Consider the following 16,305-nt stretch of genomic DNA (forward strand, 5'->3'; position numbering starts at 1 on the left):
TATTAAAGGAGTCTGTCTGTACTTGCCCAGGTTACCGGGGCTCACAGTCAGGGACAAATCAATGTCCCCATCACAGATCAAGACTGCCTGTGTCAGGGTTCTGTCTAAGTCAGAATCTCCTTCAGTTCCCATAGTGATTCCCACTACACCCTTTGTCTGGGGACCAACACTGCTAACAGTAGTACTGGGAGCAGGTGCCTTAGGGGCAACAGTGTTGGGGGCTCCACCCTTCTTACAATCACTGGTCCAGTGAGTTGTATTCTTGCAATAATTGCACCAGGGTTTCTTTTGACCTTCTTTCTTCTTTCCCTTGGATTGTTGTTGGGACCCACCCTCCTTAGCAGTAGTTTGGGGCCCTGTTGAAGACTTCTGGTCTTTAGATTTCTGATCTCCACCCTTTTGGTCTGTTTTCTTCTGATCACCCCCTTGGCCCTGGTTCTGGTTCTTTTGCTTAACCCTGGTTCTGACCCATTTGTCTGCCTTCTTTCCCAATTCTTGGGGAGAGGTCAGATCAGAGTCAACCAAGTGTTGATGCAGTTGCTGGTTTTGACAGTTATTTAAAATCTGTTCTCTCATCATCAAATTATACAATCCTGTAAAATCAGATACCTTACTTCCCAGCAACCAACCCTCCAAAGCCTTAGTGGCACATTCAACATATTCAGACCAGTCCTGAGTCTGTGTCTTTTGGGTGTCTCTGAACATTAACCTGTACTGTTCAGTGGTTAAGCCTAACCCATCAACTAGAACACTCTTCAGGACTCTGTAATTTCTGACATCCTCTTCTCTAACAGTGAGGAGTCTGTCTCTGCCTCTTCCTTCAAAGGAGAGCCAGAGGATTGCTGCCCACTGATCTTCTGGAACCTGCTGTACTTTGCAGGCTCTCTCAAGAGCAGTCATCCATTTGTGGATGTCATCCCCACTTTTGTAGGGGGGCACAACCTTAGACAGGTTCCTATTATCAAAGACCCTATCTTTGTCCTTAGGGACAATGCTGCCACCAGTGGGTATAGACCCACTCTCTCTAGGTTGCCTAGCCTTGTTCAGTTTTTCTTCCATCAGGGCTACTTCTAGCTCCTGCTTCCTGATCCTCAGCTGGGCTTCCTGCATTCTGGTCTCATGTTCCCTCCTCTGAGGGGTGGTCATCCTTTTCCTGGAGTGACCTTGAGAGCCTCTAGAGGCATGGGAAGCATTAGAGTCACCTGAGCGATTCCTTTGCCTCCCAAGCCCCTGGTTAAGTCCACTGGGGAGATCCAATGGGATGATCCCATTGTCAGTCCCCAATAGTCTTAGTTTAGCTGGGCCAAGTATAACACTTGGCACTGGGCTAGTTCTCCCTTCATCATCGCTACTTTCTGTATCCTCCCCACTTTCCTCCTCTGTAGTATGGTTCTCATCTAAGGGATGGCTATTGGAAAGGGGTACTTCTGTAGCATCTTCAGAAGGGGGGCCTCCTGTTCCTGACCCTAAGGGGGCTAACTGGGAAGCTTTCTTGAGCTCTCTCTGATTTTCATCATTTTGCAAGAGTTCTCTGAGCTCAGCAGAGGTAGGGTTCTTGGGCTGTTTAAGGCCTCTAAGAGTTGCCAAATGCCTGAGCTCATTCTGGTTAAGGGTAGCAAAGATGGATGGTGCCCTCTGGGGGTCACTCTCAACAGAGATAGGTACAGTGGACCCCTCTGCCCCAGCCATTGCTCTTAAGTGTGGGTGGATGTGTTGCAATCTACCTACACTTGGGTTTACCTACTAAACCTATCTAGTAGTTGTAGTCAGGGTGTGCTACTCCCTTTGCTCTACAACAACTAAGTTCAGTAGAACTTATGTATATCTAATCTTGTTTTATATGTACCTACAGGTACCTATGTGATCTTTCAATTGGTAACCAAGAGATTACAATGGTAAAACACAGCAAGCTCAAATCCAACCGCTGCTCACCAATGTGAGAAGTTGGCCTGGTATATGATGATCACTAGTTAAAGTGATCACCTTGTACCATGCCAAGCAACCCTTATGGTGTGGTTGTAAGTCAACCTTTTCGGACTAGCTGCCCTAGTGGTAGCGTAGGCTAAGCAGTCTTTGAGGCTAAACTCGTGAAGCGTGTTAAGCCAGCTGTTTTACCAAATGCAACCCCCTTTTATACCAATGAAAGGACACCACACAGATATATATTCAAAATATATATGTATTTATTTCTCAAAGTAACCCCTAGTCCCTTTATGAGCACAGGAGCACAAATCGTCAAACAAGATTACAGTAGAATACACAGAAGTTGCACTTTATATGGATAGGCCCTGGTGGCCGCTCGAACCATATACTAAAATAGTGGTATAAGTACCACGAACAGAAAAGGGAAAAGGCCTAGGGCCACTAGAATCGCTGGGCCTACAAGGAGCTAACTTCAGTTAGTGACCAGGAGGTCCACGGGTTGCGTGTGCAGAGCAAATAGTCACACGCGTGCTCCGATAGGTTTCAATGGGTGCGTAAAAAGTACAAAGTTACTGCAAAGAGGATCTTCCGGAGGGACTAGGAACTCAAGATTTGGAACACAGGCACTAGAGATGTAATACTACACTTGGGCACAGGAGTGCCAGCTTTACCTCACCCACAGGAAGCGGGTGCATAGGCCTCGAAGTGCGTCGGGTTTCTTCTATCTGTTCCGTGGAGCCTGAAGACAAAGATGCTGCAGGCGGTCGGTCCGGGAGAGATGCGGTGGATCCAAGAGTGGATCGGAGATGTTGAAGACCTGTAAGCAGAGGGGACAGTGTTCACAGTCACTAGCCAGTGACCAGCGTGGCACCAGGTGGGTACCAGGCAATGTCGGGTGCAAACAGGAAGAAAGGTGTAGCTTGTCTCTGCAGCCACGTAGTCCCTGGAGGTCGACGACGTCCAGGAGTCGGTTCACGAGCTGCCCCATGCAGGCTCTCGCTGTCGGCGGTGTCGGCGACTTGATCGAAGCAAACAAGCCTTGGCAAAAGCAATCGTTGTAGGAGATGAAATAAGCTGATGGTTCTGACCAGCAAGGTCAGAAGGACTGCTCCTTTGGAGGGGAGCAAGGGCCAGTCTGGAACAACCAGACCAGCAGTGTATTTTGTGAAGTTCATCGCCAAGATGGCCACTAGCCAGCGGGCCAGCAACCGGTTAGGCGCGTCGAGTGGCAAAATGCAGAAGGGCCCCACGCAGATCGTGGAGATGCTGGAGGGCTCACCTTTGATGCAGATGCTGCTCGAGGGTTGGGCTTCTCAGATCCCAAAGCACAACTTGGAGGGAGCCTCGGTTGTTGCGCTTGCAGCTTGTCGTCGTCGTTCCAAGATGGCTGGCTCCACGTGTCTCGGTGCCTCCACGGGTCTCCTCATTTCAGGGACTGTGGATCAGGCGGTGAGAGGTCTGGAGGTCCAGGTCTTGTCAGTCTCTGGGCTCGGGCTCCGGCGGGAGGCGGCGGCAAAGCAGACGTTGATTCGCTGGATGGTGCTTGCGTTAGCAAGGTGGTCACTCCCTGACCACAGGGGAGATTTCCTTCAGTCTTCTGTGCAGCAGAATGTCGAAGTTCCCGTCTTCTTCTTAGTTTCAAGTTGATTCCAGGATGTCTGAAGTCTTAGGACACAGCTCCTACCTTTAAGCGGATTCTAGGGGCCGGACTACCTGCTAGGTCCCTCCCTATGGGTGGGACCAGGAAGGGGGGTGGTTACACCCCCAATCCTTTGTCCAGCTCGCCCCAGGCCCGGGACTGGTGTGCCCCAGGACCGGTTTGAACTGGCATATGCACCGAGGCTCCTTGTGAGCCACAGGCATGTCTGGTTTCTTTCAAGCCCTACCTGGAGTGGAGAGGTGTGGCTCACTGGTTAGAGGCGGCAGATCCGCAAGCAGAGAATCGGCCAGGGACCAGGGTTCAATTCCCGACGCGGCAGGGTCTTGGACCAGGGTCAAAACGGACTCGATAATTCTCGCCTCGGTACCTACTCTAACCAGGAACACACTCGGCAACTCTGGGCATTAGCTTGCCTCATCTCCACAACGGCCCCCCACATTCGCCGGGGATGCCTGGTTTCACCTTGGAGATACCCAGGAGGGACCATCTCACAGGGATAGCCAGGACGGGTTCCCCAGCGGTCTACAGCGCCACGACGCCTCAGGGCAGCAGTGCGCTTTACAAGACACATACATTTACATTTACATTTACCTGACCAATACACAAAATCCTGTCTGGGGTGGTGCATGCACCTCCCCTGGCAGGAAACCCTTTGTCCACACCTCCCAAGCTGGAAGGACTCCCAGCAGCAGGAGGGCAGACTTGTGTCTGTGGTGGCAGCATCCATTTTGTGGAGCTGAGGCTATGTCTGATTTTACCCGGGTTTCAGGTACTGTACATGTCGTGTCCCTCTAGAAGGGTGGAATGCTAACCCCGTCGCCAGAATTGGCGAGGGGTTAGTATTCCAATTCGTATGACACCTTACTCGACATGTTTTGATAAAGCCAAACCAAAGATAGCATTTAACCGCGAGGTTCATAATGCACTTAAGAGTATATGGTATGACGATATCTGGAAACAGTAGAAGGAAGTTGTTCCGACCACTGCAGACAGGCTCAGCTCATGCCAGAGCACCATCTCACATGGAACCAAGCACTCTGCCTTCAGGATTGTTAAGGCCTGCCATAGGAGTGACTTATAGGTTAACATGTGTCCCATTTAAGGTTAGGTATAGGTATACTACACCTAAGTAAGAGGTGATTACACCAACTTACCCCAGCTGAGTGATCAGCCAGTTGTGTCAAATTGTTAGGCCAAGCCTGGGGTGGCATAATACATGCTTCAGCCCCTGGCAGGCCTTGGGTACACCAATGCCCTGGGTACCTAGTGTACACTGGTACAGGGGCTGACAGGGTGATCCACTTCCAACTGGTTACGCACCTAGGGTGCATAGTTTTAATTTAGTAAAGAGAACAGCAGGCTGGGGGTCTGATTGGCAGGCCCACAGCCTCAATATGTCAAAAACCAGTGAAGCAAAAAGCAAAAATTTGGGGTGACCAAAGGATAGCAGACCCTACTCTCCTACAATCCATTTTTAACTAAAGATGTTTTTTCTTTTTATCAAGTACAATCATGTTTGTATTTCTACTGTACTTCTTTTATGACTCTATGAAGTCGAAATAAAGATCAAAGAAAGAAAGTAGTTACCACCCAAGTATACCAAGTGTGTTTACCAGCAGAAATGCTGTGAAAACGTTCTTCAATATTAAATGCCTCCCCTTGACTTATGAAGTAACATTCAAATCTTGACATGCCCATTGGCACAAAGGACATAAGCACAGCAGTACGTCTCCCCAGTTCAGCTTGAATTATCATTCACCAGTTTCTGAAAATGCACATTTTTCTATCTAATGCTGCAGGAGAGTAGCATCGACTGCATAGTTGCCCCCAACTTTTTGCTGATGTTTTATGACCCTAGCCAGGCTGTGGCCCTGCTATCCAGGACCCCAGCCTATCTGCTTCTTCTCTAAACTGATGTGAGTACTCTAGGTACCTTCCAATTGGATACTGAGGACACCCTATCAGCCCCTTGTAGATGGTACCCTAGGTACCCAGGGCATGGGTCCCTCAGATGCCTATCAGGGGTTGCAGCACTTATTGTGCCACCCCTGGGACAGCTATACCAAATGACACCACTAGACCACTACTGTAGTCTGGGTAAGGTGGTGCTTGCACTCCTTACAGGGATATAGGTATCCTGTATCCCACTTAATACAACACATATATCCTCATAGGTCACCCCTAAAGCAGGCCTTGCTAATCCTACAAGGCAGGGTGCTGAGATATGTGTGAGGGGGGACCCCTACCTGAGTAGGGCCCCTCTGCAACCTTCGTAAAATCATTGCTGGGTTGTTTGTAGTGTAGCCATACCATATACTCTTAACCGCATTCTAAGTATATCGCGATAGCGTGAAAACTTGAGAATGGCTACACAGAACCATATCGTGTTTGGATTCAAACATGTAGGAATCATACCCCCAATCCAGCCATGGGACTGAGGCCATGATTCCCCCCTGCTAGAGGGGCGATATGGGAAAAGCGGCAGAATTTAGACACCAATTTAAAAGTGCACACGTAGTACAAAATGGATGCTACCCGCCACCCACACGACTCTGGCTGCCTGTTGCTGGGCAGAACTCCAGCCATGGCAGCTGGACAATAGGGACCCTGATGCAGGGAGGTGTTCCCACCTCCCCAGACAGACTATGTGGATAGGAACTGGGTGGGCGCATCATAGAATGCCTTTCAGAGTTGCACATAGGTTTCCCCAGTGCCTACATTCTGCATACACCGCCTGGAACCGGTTCAGGGGCATCCTGTCCCCTGCCCTGGCGGGAAACACACAAAGGGGAGAGGGTGTAGCCACCCTTTTCCCGCCTGACCTCTCATTGGTGGGCTCTGACCTGGACCCTCCCCATATCTTTGGATAAAGGTGAATACTGGGTCCCCAGAGCCTCAGATTATTCTTGAACTTCACAGTCTTGAACTTCGACTTGCTGCCGTACAGCTAAAGGAAGAAATCTCCCTTGGGGTAAAGGAGTTACCCCCCTGCTTGGCAGGCACCTGAAACACTGCAAGTGACCCAGTTGGAACCTCGCTGCTCCTATGGACATCGACGACTCTTTCCTACCTTGAGGTGGGTTTCCAAGCATCCCAGAGGCCAGTGAGTGTGCACAGCAAAGCTCAGCACCGTGGACCCCGTGGGCGCCGAGATCCCCAATACCCCAGGACACCAGCCACCTCTTGCACAGCAACCGACCCCAACAAGTGGGGAAGTTGTGCTTTGGCCCATTTTTGAGTCAACCTCTCAGCATCATCTGTGCCAAAGATTGACATCCTAGCCCGCTCCGGCGACCCGTGGGCGCATCTTTACGCACACCAAATTGCTGCCTCCCACGGTCCCTTGTCTCTCGACTTGTGGGCCCTAGCAGAGGTCAATCTTCGATTCCAAGAATTCCCCTGGTTTCTCCAGGCCTGCTCTTCAGTCTCCTTGCTGGAGACCTCGCTCAGACCTCGTGGGTCTGCACCAGTAGCTGCTTTGTGTTTCTTGCGTGGGTTGCGGTTGCCAAAGCTTAGTGGATCCAATCCGGACACTAACACCGCAGCGACCCTCATCCTTTGTGGGACAGTCGCCCTCCAGAAGCTGGCCTTCCTTGACGCGGACCCCGTGGCTGATGATCCAAGCTACACCTCTTCCACCTGGAAGCACACGACATTGAAGGGCTCCTTCTCTTGAGCCCCCTGGTAACTGTGCCGTGACCCAGACTCTGTCCCCTCTGCTTTCAGGTCCTTCTCTACAAGATCTACATTTTCATTCTTCTCGACAAAGACAACGCTTTTGGCTAGCAGCAGTTCTTCACGTTTTGCCATTGAAAATCAGCCCGCGACCCGACATTGAAAACGACATATGCACCCGGCTTCCCTGGAGCAGGTAACAGTGGTACCTCGGTACTCTCGTGGGTGTGGGCCCTTCAAAAGCTTAGCTCTAAAGTATTGAACTTGAACTCCTGCTAGAAGTATTTTTAAACTTGTAAAATTCAACCGCGACATTCTCCATAGGCTTTAATAGAGATCTCGACAGTAGCTTCAGCCACTGCACGCGTCTCCCGTGGGTCCCCTTCCTCACTACCTTGGGTGGTTTCACAAGGGGCCAGCGACCCTAAATGCCCTAGGCATTGTCTGTAGAATTGTTGTGGTTCTTATACCACTTTTTTGATATATGGTTTGGTCCCCCCCTGGGGCCCTATGATTCCAGTGCTATTTATTGTAACTATCAATGCTTGTTTGAATTGTATCTTTACCTCTAGCCTCATAAAGAGACTAGTGGGATTATTCTTAGAATAAATACATATATTTTATATATATACCTGTGTGGACTACTCTTTCATTTGGTTATTCAAGTGGTTATCTATGGTAAAACAATAAGCTTAACACTCCTTCAAGACTTAGCCTGAAGGCTGCTCTCCACAGCTACCACTAGGATAGCTTTCTTTAAACGTTGTCTTTAACCTATCACCATAAGAGTCGAATTAGACTGGTGCAAGGTGTCCCCTATAACTAGAGGACAGCATATGCCAGGCCAACTTCTCAAATTGAATTTCTAAAGTCAAAGCCACTTGGTACTAAAGGTACATATAAATGTAAGCTTAGAATACAATAAGTTCTACTGAACTTAGGAGTTGTGTGTAGAAGGATTGGCACACCTTGACTACAACTCAAGAAAGGGTTCAGTAGGCCACACCTAGTGTAGGTAGATACACCAGTACCACTACACTAGATATGTCTTCAGGATCAGGAGCCCCTAAGGCCCTGGAAGGACCCTCAAGGGTCCCAGTCGACAAGTATGACCACCTCTCTTTTGCAGAGCTTAGGGAGATGTGCACTACTAGGCCACTGAAGACAAACAAAGGTGCCAACACTCAACGTCTCAGGGAAATCCTGCTCATAGCAGACTTCAAGCAGACCCTAGTGTCTGAAGAGGTACACAGGTTGGGTGGGCATCCCCCAGAGGAGGATACCGCAGGGGTGGACTCAGATGAGGACCAGGAAGAGGAAGTTGAACTTGACCTGGATGAACCAGACCACTCACAACATGGAGGTGATGGCCCAAGAGGCACTCCCTCCATCCCTAATGGGAGAGTGGTGGATCCAAACGGAAGGGACAGATCCCCCTCAGTGGGGTCTACCCATTCTGGGAGATCCAAAAGGACCTCTGCCTCTTCTCAGAGAAGAGAGTCCTCCCAAGAGAGGAGATGCAGACTGATCCAGTTTGAGCAAGCCAAGCTTCAGCTCAGGAGAGAGCAGTTAGCATTAGACAGGGAGTCCCTGGTGCTTCAGAGAGCTTCAAGAAAATGGGATCTAGAGACCCCTGGTGGCAGTAATAATACCCCTAGAGTTAGAGAGAAATCTCCTAACAATAGGAACCTGCATAAGATTGTGCCCCCCTATCAGTCAGGGGATGACATCAATAAATGGATCACTGCACTTGAGAGGGCCTGTAAAGATCAGAGGGTCCCAGTAGAGCAGTGGGCAGCAATCTTATGGCTCTCCTTTGCAGACAAAGGAAGAGACAAGCTCCTCTCTGTCAGAGAAGAGGATGCAGATGATTATTAGATCTTGAGAGATGCTTTAATAGATGGGTTTGGCCTAACCACTGATCAATACAGGTTAAAGTTCAGAGACACCCAAAAAGCACAGAATCAAGATTGGGTAGACTTTGTAGATTGTGCTATTAAGCTCTGGAAGGTTGGTTAACTGGCAGCAAAGCAAATGATTACCAAGGATTATACAATCTCATTATGAGGGAGCAGATCCTTAACAATTGTCAGAATCAGAATCAAGATTGGGTAGACTTTGTAGATTGTGCTACTAAGGCCCTGGAAGGTTGGTTAACTGGCAGCAAAGTAAATGATTACCAAGGATTATACAATCTCATTATGAGGGAGCAGATCCTTAACAATTGTCAGAATCAGCTCTTGCACCAGCACCTGGTGGACTCAGATCGGACCTCTCCCCAAGAATTGGGGAAGAAGGCAGACAAATGGGTCAGAACCAGGATCAAGCAAAAGGTCCATCCCTTGGGGGGTGCAACTAAAAAGGAAGATGCCAAAAACTCTGAGAAGGGTGGGGAAAAGGGGAAAGACCAGCAGTCTTCAACAGGCCCCCAAAAATCAGCATCTGATAATTCCCAAACCAACAAAGCTAAGCAGCCAAGAAAGCCATGGTGTAAAATCTGTAAACAGAAAACCCATTGGACTTCAGACTGCAATAAGGCCAAATACTCTACAAGTACCACTACACCTGCCCCTAAGGCACCTGTTCCCCCTAGTCCAGCTATAGGTGGTGGTACACAGAACAAGGGGATAGTATGGTTGACCCTGGGATCTGGAGAGGAATCTGGCCTAGTCAGAATGCCTACTCAGGCTGTATTAGTTTGTGATGGGGACCTGTCCCTATTTGTGAGTCCCAGTGGTCTGGGCAAATACAAGCAACAGCCTAGAATAAATGGAAGGGAGTCTCTAGCTTACAGGGACACAGGGGCTAGTGTCACCATGGTGACTAAGGACCTTGTGGACCCTAGCCAGATCATACTTGGAGAAACTTACCAGGTGACCAATGCAAGCAATGTCAGTACTAACCATGCTCTGGCAGTTGTTAACTTCTCTTGGGGATGGGTAACTGGCCTTAAGAAGGTTGTGGTGAGTGCAGACCTACCAGTAGAATGTTTGCTAGGGAATGATTTGGAGACCTCAGCATGGGCTGAGGTGGAGCTAACTACCCATGCAGCGATGCTGGGTATCCCAGCAGAAGTGTTTGCCCTGACAAGGTCAAAAGCAAAGCTGACACAAACTGAACAGGACTTGGATCCTGGAAAAATGGACCAAGGACCTTCCAAGAGGAGGAGTAGCAGGGGTAAGGCAGTGCCTTCCCCCCAGGATCAGTCTGAAGAGACTCTTTTAGCAAAAGAGGATCTGACACCTGAAGAAGGAACTGTCCAAGATGAGCTTGAACCTGACCAGGTTGAGTTCTTGGGAACAGGGGGACCTTCTAGGGCAGACTTGAGCCTGGAGCAGCAGAGCTGCCCCACTCTTGAACCCCTCAGACAGCAGGCTGCTGCTGAGGCTGCCGGGAATGCTAGTGGAACCCATAAGATATATTGGGATGATGGACTCCTGTACTCTGAGGGTCGAGACCCCAAGCCTGGTGCAGCCAGGAGGTTGGTCATACCTCAGAAGTTCAGGGGTTTCCTACTCACACTGGCCCATGATATTCCCCTGGCAGGACACCTAGGCCAAAATAAGACTTGGGACAGAATTGTCCCTCACTTTCATTGGCCTCGAATGAGTGGGGACTGTAAGAGTTTCTGTAGCTCTTGCATTACCTGCCAGGCCAGTGGCAAGGCAGGTAAATCCACAAAGGCCCCCCTGATACCACTCCCTGTGGTGGGGGTTCCCTTTGAACGGGTAGGGATTGACATAGTTGGTCCCCTTGACCCACCAACAGCATCTGGGCACAGGTTTATTCTGGTGGTAGTGGATAATGTCACCAGATACCCAGAAGCTATTCCCCTTAGGACCATCACAGCACCTGTGGCGGCAAGGGCCCTCCTTGGAATATTTTCCAGGGTGGGTTTCCCTAAGGAGGTCCTATCTGACTGAGGTACAAACTTTATGAGTAGTTACCTCAAAGTCATGTGGAAGGAGTGTGGTGTCAACTACAGGTTCACCACCCCTTATCATCCTCAATGCAATGGGCTTGTTGAGAGTAGGGGTGGGCGGAATTTGCGTAATCGCGTTACGCAAATCTCCGCGAAACGGTAAAAAATCTCCGCGAACATGCAGAAATTCCGCGAACACGCGGAATTGCTTGTTCGCGATGCTTTTTTCCTGTTCACAGTTGCAGTTTGCGTGCTCGGGGAGAAATATCTCGCGAACACACATTTTGAGAAAGCGAACAAGAAAATATTTCGCGAAGTCGCAGAAAGCAGAATTTTGGGCAATTTCGCGTTCTCCGCGGAATGCGAAATTACCGAAATTCCGCAAATTCCGCGAGCGGAACGGAATTTACCGCCCAGGCCTAGTTGAGAGATTCAACAAGACCCTCAAGGGTATGATCAAAGGACTCCCAGAAAAGCTTAGGCGAAAATGGGATGTTCTTCTGCCTTGCCTTCTCTTTGCATACAGGGAGGTGCCACAGAAGGGGGTTGGTTACAGCCCTTTTGAACTTTTGTTTGGCCACCCTGTCAGAGGGCCACTCTGTCTAGTGAAGGAGGGATGGGAGTTACCTCTCAAACCCCCTAAACAGGATATTGTGGACTATGTACTTGGTCTCCGCTCCCGGATGGCTGAGTATATGAAGAAGGCGACCAAAAACCTGGAGGCAAGTCAGGAATTACAGAAAGCCTGGCATGACCAAAAGGCTGTACTGGTGGTGTACCAGCCAGGACAGAAGGTATGGGTGTTGGAGCCAGTGGCCCCAGCAGCTCTCCAAGATAAATGGAGTGGACCCCATACCATTTTGGAAAAGAAGGGAAAGGTCACCTATTTGGTGGACCTTGGCACTCCCAGAAGTCCCCACAGGGTACTTCATGTAAACAGACTGAAAGCATATGTGGACAGGGCTGACATGGGCTTGCTCATGGCAATGGATGAAGGACAGGAGGAGGAGAGTGACCCTCTCCCAGACCCGCTCTCTCACAACCCTGATGATGGGTCAGTAGATGGTGTAGCCTTGGCAGGCAGCCTCACTGCCCAGCAACAGTCTGACTGCAGACAAGTCCTACAGTCATTCAGGCATATGTTTTCACTGACTCCAAGTCAGACCACCTGGTGCACTCATGAAGTGGACACTGGGGCCAGTCTGCCTGTGAAGAATAAGATCTACAGGCAACCTGACCATGTCAGGGACTGCATAAGGACAGAAGTCCAAAAGATGTTGGAATTGGGTGTCATTGAGCCCTCAGATAGCCCTTGGGCTAGTCCAGTAGTCCTGGTACCAAAACCTCACACCCAAGACGGTAAGAGAGAGATGAGGTTCTGTGTAGACTACAGAGGACTCAATGCAGTCACTAGGACTGATGCACATCCTATTCCCAGAGCAGATGAGCTCATAGATAAATTGGCCTCAGCCAAATATTGAACACATTTGATCTGACAGCTGGCTACTGGCAGATAAGGTTAGCTGAATCTGCAAAAGCCAAAACTGCATTTTCTACCCCTGGTGGGCATTATCAATTTATTGTGATGCCCTTTGGTATGAAGAATGCACCTGCCACTTTTCAAAGGTTGGTGAACCAAGTCCTCTCAGGCCTGGATGACTTTAGTGCAGCATATCTAGATGATATTGCTGTCTTCAGCTCCACCTGGGAAGATCACCTGATCCACCTGAGGAAAGTTTTGGAAGCCCTGCAAAAAGCAGGACTCACTATCAAGGCTACTAAGTGCCAGATAGGGCAGAGTCAGGTTGTGTACCTGGGCCACCTTGTAGGGGGAGGCCAGGTTCAACCACTACAGAGCAAAATCCAGACCATCATGGACTGGGTTGCTCCAACCACCCAGACTCAGGTCCGAGCTTTCTTAGGCCTGACTGGTTATTACAGAAGATTTGTCAAGGGATATGGATCCATTGTGACCCCCTTAAATGACTTAACCTCTAAGAGGATGCCCAAGAAAGTTCAGTGGACTGTCAGCTGTCAGAAAGCTTTTGATGACCTAAAACAGGCAATGTGCTCTGCTCTAGTGCTCCAAAGCCCCAACTACTCCAAATAATTCATAGTTCAAACTGATGCTTCTGAGGTGGGGGTAGGTGCTGTATTATCACAACTGAATGAAGAGGGCCAGGATCAACCAGTAGCTTTTATTAGCAGAAGGTTGACCCCCAGAGAGAAACGTTGGTCAGCTATAGAGAGGGAGGCCTTTGCTGTGGTCTGGGCCTTGAAGAAGCTGAGGCCATACTTGTTCGGCACTCATTCATTTTTCAAACCGACCATAAGCCCCTCCTATGACTAAAACAGATGAAGGGTGAAAACCCCAAACTACTCAGGTGGTCCATTTCCCTACAGGGGATGGACTATACAGTGGAACATAGACCTGGGAGCAACCATGCCAATGCAGATGGCCTCTCCAGATATTTCCACTTAGAACATGAAGACTCAACTGGTGAAGGTTAGTTTAACGTCCCTGCGTTTGGGGGGGTTATGTAGGAGAGTGTCATCCACTGCATAGTTGCCCCCAACTTTTTGCTGATGTTTTGACTGTTTTATGACCCTAGCCAGGCTGTGGCCCTGCTATCCAGGACCCCAGCCTATCTGCTTCTTCTCTAAACTGATGTGAGTACTCTAGGTACCTTCCAATTGGATACTGAGGACACCCTATCAGCCCCTTGTAGATGGTACCCTAGGTACCCAGGGCATGGGTCCCTCAGAGGCCTACCAGGGGCTGCAGCACTTATTGTGCCACCCCTGGGACAGCTATACCAAATGACACCACCAGACCACCACTGTAGTCCGGGTAAGGTGGTGCTTGCACTCCTTACAGGGATATAGGTATCCTGTATCCCACTTAATACAACACATATATCCTCATAGGTCACCCCTAAAGCAGGCCTTGCTAATCCTACAAGGCAGGGTGCTGAGATATGTGTGAGGGGGGACCCCTACCTGAGTATGGCCCCTCTGCAACCTTCGTAAAATCATTGCTGGGTTGTTTGTAGTGTAGCCATACCATATACTCTTAACCGCATTCTAAGTATATCGCGATAGCGTGAAAACTTGAGAATGGCTACACAGAACCACATCGTGTTTGGTGTCAAACATGTAGGAATCATACCCCCAATCCAGCCATGGGACTGAGGGCATGATTCCCCCCTGCTAGAGGGGCGATATGGGAAAAGCGGCAGAATTTAGACACCAATTTAAAAGTGAACACGTAGTACAAAATGGATGCTACCCGCCACCCACACGACTCTGGCTGCCTGTTGCTGGGCAGAACTCCAGCCACTGCAGCTGGACAATAGGGATCCTGTTGCAGGGAGGTGTTCCCACCTCCCCAGACAGACTATGTGGATTGGAACTGGGTGGGTGCTCTATAGGATGCCTTTCAGAGTTGCACGTAGGCTTCCCCAGTGCCTACATTCTGCATACACCGCCTGGAACCGGCTCAGGGGCATCCTGTCCCCTGCCCTGATGGGAAACACACAAAGGGGAGAGGGCGTAGCCACCCTTTTCCCACCTGACCTCTCATTGGTGGACTCTGACCTGGACCCTCCCCTAATCTTTGGATAAAGGTGAATACTGGGTCCCCAGATCCTCAGATTATTCTTGAACTTCACAGTCTTGAACTTCGACTTGCTGCCGCACAGCTAAAGGAAGAAATCTCCCTTGGGGTAACGGAGTTACCCCCCTGCTTGGCAGGCACCTGAAACACTGCAAGTGACCCTGTTGGAACCTCGCTGCTCCTACGGACATCGACGACTCTTTCCTACCTTGAGGTTGGTTTCCAAGCATCCCAGAGGCCAGTGAGTGTTCACAGCAAAGCTCAGCACCGTGGACCCTGTGGGTGCTGAGATCCTCAATACCCCAGGACACTAGCCACCTCTTGCACAGCAACCGATCCCGACAAGTGGGGAAGTGTTGCTTTGGCCCATTTTTGAGCCAACCTCTCAGCATCATCTATGCCAAAGATCGACATCCTAGCCCGCTCCGGCAACCCGTGGGTGCATCTTTACACACTCCAAATTGCTGCCTCCCGCGGTCCCTTGTCTCTCAACTTGTGGGCCCTAGCGGAGATCAATCTTCAATTCCAAGAGTTCCTCTGATTGCTCCAAGTCTGCTCTTCAGTCTCCTTGCTGGAGACCTTGCTCAGACCTCGTGGATCTGCACCAGTAGCTGCTTTGTGTTTCTTGCATGGGTTGCGGTTGCCAAGGCTTAGTGGATCCAATCCGAACACTAACACTGCAGCGACCCTCATCCTTTGAGGGACAGTTGCTCTCCAGAAGCTAGCCTTCCTTGACACCTCCTGGACCCCGTGGCTGATGATCCAAGCTACACCTCTTCCACCTGGAAGCACCCGACATTGAAGGGCTCCTTCTCTTGAGCCCCCTGGTCACTGTGCCATGACCCAGACTCTGTCCCCTCTGTATCAGGTCCTTCTCTACAAGATCTACATTTTCATTCTTCACGACAAAGACGACGCTTTTGGCTAGCAGCAGTTCTTCACGTTTTGCCATTGAAAATCAGCCCGCGACCCGACATCGAAAACGACCTATGCACCCGGCTTCCCTGGGGCAGGTAACAGTGGTACCTCGGTACTCTCGTGGGTGTGGGCCCTTCAAAAGCTTAACTCTAAAGTATTGAACTTGAACTCCTGCTAGAAGTATTTTTAAACTTTTGAAATTCAACCGCGACATTCTCCATAGGCTTTAATAGATATCCCGACAGTAGCTTCAGCCACTGCACGCGACTCCTGTGGGTCCCCTTCCTCACTACCTTGGGTGGTTTCACAAGGGGCCAGCGACCCTAAATGCCCTAGGCATTGTCTGTAGAATTGTTGTGGTTCTTATACCACTTTTTTGATATATGGTTTGGTCCCCCCCTGGGGCCCTATGATTCCAGTGCTATTTATTGTAACTATCAATGCTTGTTTGAATTGTATCTTTACCTCTAGCCTCATAAAGAGACTAGTGGGATTATTCTTAGAATAAATACATATTTTTTATATATATATATACCTGTGTGGACTACTCTTTCATTTGGTTATTCAAGTGGTTATCTATGGTAAAACAAT

This window comes from Triturus cristatus, chromosome 9 (genome assembly GCF_964204655.1).
Source record: "Triturus cristatus chromosome 9, aTriCri1.1, whole genome shotgun sequence".
Lineage (NCBI taxonomy): Eukaryota > Metazoa > Chordata > Amphibia > Caudata > Salamandridae > Triturus > Triturus cristatus.